Source organism: Embiotoca jacksoni, unplaced genomic scaffold (genome assembly GCF_022577435.1).
Source record: "Embiotoca jacksoni isolate LCO1_2020_lvr unplaced genomic scaffold, fEmbJac1.0.p SCAF_15, whole genome shotgun sequence".
NCBI lineage: Eukaryota > Metazoa > Chordata > Actinopteri > Embiotocidae > Embiotoca > Embiotoca jacksoni.
Genome location: NW_027185285.1, coordinates 8,906,276 through 8,911,275, shown reverse-complemented (window position 1 = coordinate 8,911,275; position 5,000 = coordinate 8,906,276). Strand labels below are relative to the sequence as shown.

Below are 5,000 nucleotides of genomic sequence, written 5' to 3'. Positions count from 1 at the left end.
TGCAAGATACCACTAGAATTAATGTTTAAAACTCCTTTCACCGAGGCCGTCATCAAATGTGAAGCGTTAAGCTGTTGCTTCAGAAGAAAACTAATTCCTGGTAATACCTTATAATACCTATTTTATAATCCCGCAGATCTATACAAGAGTGTCAGAGCTTATAGTAATGGGTGAAGGATTAATTTGGGGATTTCTCTAAGATGACACATGGGAAGTGGTCAACTGAGTCAGAGGAGAGCGGCTGGAGAGGCCACCGGGACAGTTAAGAGCTAAGATGTTAAGTCCTACAGGAGCGGAGACGTAGGGGGGAGTCGCTCCTCCTCGGCCCATCTCCTTCCCCTGATACTGTCTAATGTGAGAGCTTATGGCGAGTGGCAGAGGAAGAAAAGAGTTGTAAAGACACAGGGATTTGAGAACTCAGGGCCTCGGAAACGGCGAAGGGTACGATCAGGCTACCACCTCCTAAAAAGAAATCTAACATAAAAAAACAAATTAAAACAAAAGCCCCTTTTTCTGTCTTTCTGCCTTTTCATCCTTTTCTACACACAACGGGCCCCCCGCACTCCGCCCGCCCCCCACCCTTTGAAAAAGTGTGGTATTTCACATGCAGAGGTGTTTAGAATAATAGCAGGAATCACTCCTTTCATGTAGTCTCTTTTCAGTGCAGAGGAGCGCACGGCGGTGTTCTCCACCGTTTGATTCCAGGGCCTTGAAGATGCGAGGGCAGAGGGATGTGAAGACTGCTTATCTCTTCCTGACACAGCCAATCATGTCGTAGAATGACAGTCCGAACCCAGCTGATATCCACCCACTCTCCCCCCCTTTCTTCTTCTTTCTCTCTCACACACACACACACACACACACAAACACACCCTGCTCTCTATCCATTTCTTAAAATTACACACACTCTTCCTCATTTTGTTTTATTTGTTCCCTGACATTTTCCTTATTTCTTGCTTTCTTTCTCACACTCGGATGCTGTCGTGTCGCCTTCGTCTGTCCTTTTTCTACCTCCCCATCCACGCATGCACCGTCTCCTTAAAGCCTTCCTCCTCTGTATCCTTTTCGCTTCTGTTTTCTCCTTCCCTTTCTCCTGATTTCTCTTCATGTGTGCAGCATGGGGGTTCGAGCTCGCAGCACTGCGGGGGCAGCCCTCACTCCCTCAGATGTATGCGTGCAACTGTGGCGCTCGCTGATAAACACGGGGACATGGATGGCAAAAGCTCACATCTCCCACTTCCTCACTCGCACTCAGTCAGGGGTTTTCAAGCGTTGAAAAAAAAACAAAAAAACAAAGCCAAAAACTTTATTGCACCCCAGTGCGCAGTGACAAAATGACTATTCATGTAAGCACGGCAGTCCATCACATTCGCTCTCTTCTTTCTCTCATTGCTTGCCGGCTGCTGACTGCAGATACAGTTGGTGTTGCGGGAGAAATGGCGGGTGGAGAGTATTTACGACAGTGGAAATAACAGTAGCTTCATTGTCGCACTGTAACAGACGCCATTAAAACAGAAGATACACCAATTAGTGAGGACTTCCACACAATACAGAATGGGCACCTTGAACAAAGCATTTATCCTCCATTCACTTGGAGAAAACGTGCAAACGATTTGCTCTTTATTTTTATTTTTTTGGGATTAATTGCTCAATATTCACCGGCGATTATCCTCTGCTAGAGCAAATGTAACTTATAAATATATATCTTTGTGGTATCTAAGCTTAGTGGTGTTTCCTCGGCAATGGTTTGACAGAGCTCGTCTTGAAGCTGAAACAAATAGATGATTTATCATTTAGTTAATAATTTCAACAATAAAAATAAAATAATTTAAAAAAAAACAATTGTGGAAAAAAATTGTCAAACAGGCTGTCGGCTTCCTGCTCTCAAATGTGAGAATTCTCTGCTTTTCTTTGTTACATACTGTCGTAAGCTCATTATCTGTGGGTTTGTTTGTCAGACAAAATAAACCGTTTTAAGGCGCTGGGAAGTTGCAGTTTTTTATTCATGGCCATTTTTTCATGATTAATCAATAGATGAGAACAAATAATCTGCAAATGAATCGGGACTCAGAATAATTAGTCTCAGCTCTAATTAATTGATGGATCAAAGTAAGAATTGTGTTCTCTGTCTTTTTTCTTACAGAACCTGGACAGTTTGAGCAGCTTATGAAATCCCCACCCTTCCCTCCAGCTCTCTCCTGCTGTATAGCGTCGAACAGAGAAAGGGGGGGGATGGGAGGCGAGAGCGAGAGCGAGGAGAGAAGGTGGAGGGGAGTGAGGTGGCGTGACCGTTTGCTCCCGTCTCGACCACGGGTATTCTTGGGTTGATAATACAGATGTCGATGTTATTGCTTGAGAATACGCGTAGCTGAGCGGAAGCCATCATCTTCATCCTCGGCAGTGACAAACGTTTCTCCCCCTGATGTGAAGAGGATCTGTGGTGATGTTAACCCCTCTCCCAAAAGTCCTGCTCGTGGTCTTCAGACTCGCCCCCGTTCCTCCACCCAGCATCCTCTCAGCCTCTGCAGGAAGTAAGATCCTTCCAAGCGTGCATCACACACCTTTTTAGCTCTGATTGTTTATCCGCTTGACAGATGCCCTTATCAGAGCGCGTGGTGAAGAGGGGAATCCAATAAGTGCACATGACGGAGGGGTGGGGGGGGGGGGGGGGTGTTGAGGCTTCGGTGGGAGGGAAGCTGGGCCCCCGATGGCAGGAAGACACAACTCTGCACGACAGGACAGAAGGTCCGGCAGTCGCAGTAGCTCCTGTGGCTCGCCGTGTATAAGGTCACAGTCAAAGAGCAAATCCAATATCCAGACAGGCTGGCGGGCAGACGGGCGGGCAAACAGGCTGGCGGGCAGGTAGGGGCACGGGCAGGAACGCATTTAGAAGTCAGAAATAAATCTCAGTCTACTCTCAGCTGTTGTCCAAGCTGCCTGGAGGAGGGGCGGCAAGAGAAGCAGACACAAGAGCAGAGACAGGGGCAATAAGACTGACAAACAGGGAGCAGCAGGCAAATACAATATCTGTTAGGAGTCTGGGTCCAGTGGACGAAAGTAACATTTACAACTACTCTAATTCTATTCCATTACGTTTCAGAGGGAACTAGTTTACAATCTTTCAGTATAGATAGTAGTCTACACTACATTTATCTGACATTTATCTGACCCATACTGTATAGTGACTTTACAGATTCAGATTTTCAGATTAAACCTATGACGAGCTTCTAAATTAAGATGCAATGTTCAATGCTTCTTATCAAGTCCTTTTTGTCTGTAGTTGAGTGTTTGAAATCATATTTTTAGTTAGAAAATGAAAAAAAACATGGCAGTACAGTGACAGCGACATTTTTTTTATTTTTGTTTCATTTAAATTTGCATTTCAAAAGGAAATTTAGGAGCCTTTTAGGAAGCCTTTCATACTATCGTATAATATCAACTCTTAATAGATCCATTTTAGTATAACCTGTTATTGTTGCAAACATTTAGACACAATTTCTACACTACTGGCGTTAGATAAAAGCACAAACACAAACGCATAGTCTAACAGTAAAAACGCAATTAATAATATACTAAAACAAAATTGTGATAGTCCATCATCAAGAAAATGTGTTCATAATGAATTACAATTGTGTTTGCTCTTGTAAGATCTGTATATCTTTAATAAAATAAAAGTACCAGCCATTATAAAGGTATTCACAGTCCATGCAGTATGGTGCATGTACAAGGTATATTTCCTGCTGTTTGTGAGACCAGAAGGTGTTTAGTGCTAAATTAGCCAAGATTTTCAACCAATTTAGCACACCTTACCCTGTTTATCACACACTGTAGTAACATTATGTTGTTTACAGTCTGCATTATGAAGCAAATCAGCTTCAAGTATTTTCTAAAATCAAGTTTCATAATCCACTGTGACCTTTATTCTTTTATGTTGCAAAAGACAAAAGCAAATTTTTATGGCTTTTCCAAACCATTTGATTGACATTAAAAACAGGTTGATACATCCTTAAACTGCACTACATTGATGTAGATCAGTAGTGATAAACCCTAAATAAATAAATAATTAATAAATTATAATATAATACACACACTGCTCTGAAGAGGGTCAGTTTGCTGCAGTGGTGTCGTCAGATTTTAAGTACATTTAGTCAACAATACTTCTGTACTTTCACAAAAGTAAGATTTTGAATGCAGCACTTTTATTTTTAAATAGTCGTATTGCCCGAACTAAAAGGTCTGACAACTTCTTCCACCACTATCTGGTTCAAATCACTAAACAAGTCCTGTTTTTTCAGCTGAAATGTTGGTTAATTCATACAAACATTATTCCCTTAATATTACTTGTCACCAGTGTGATTTACTCGCCCGGCTTTGGTACCATGTGGGGTGGTCAAATTGTCAATTTATCCACTACAGTATAGTTTGCAGGGCATTGGATCATATTAGTGTTATTGTAATGGGGTGTAATAAGATTATTCAAATCCCTCTATTTCACAGTGGGCGAATGTGATGCTGGGGCTCATCCATGTAAAGGGCCCTTTGACAGAAACTGTGTCTGTGTGCTAAACCCTGGAAATTCCCAGCCAAGAGGATTCTCCACGCCACTCCCCAGAGACTCCACTCACATCAGCGCCACTGTCTCTCTGTCACTGACTGTGCGTGTGTGTTCGTGTGTGAGTGCAATTTTTCTGTCTCTTCTTCCACACAGCAATTAAAGATCCAATTGATTTCCCTGCCTACACTGATTACCTGCTTCACTAGTTTGTTTTTTCTATAATACCTGATTAATACTGGGACGACATACTGGGAGTTGAAAAAATAACCTGAGCAGCACACGTTCTGATACAATAGCCTCAGAAATGACCAGTTAAATATGTGAAACAACTCGTGGATTAAATATTTATCCACAGAACATTTAGTGCAGTAATTTTGATAACATACACGAAGTAATTATTGTGGAAAAATTTCCATATTTCTTTGTTTAATACGATTAGCTGAAT

At 42.1% G+C, this 5,000-nt stretch overlaps 1 long non-coding RNA gene across 1 annotated transcript in view; it reads left to right on the top strand.

Moving 5' to 3' along the window:
* LOC138198131 (uncharacterized) overlaps positions 1 to 5,000 on the top strand; it is a 43,472-nt gene that overhangs the window by 5,807 nt on the left and 32,665 nt on the right. The gene's annotated exons all lie outside the window — the stretch shown is intronic.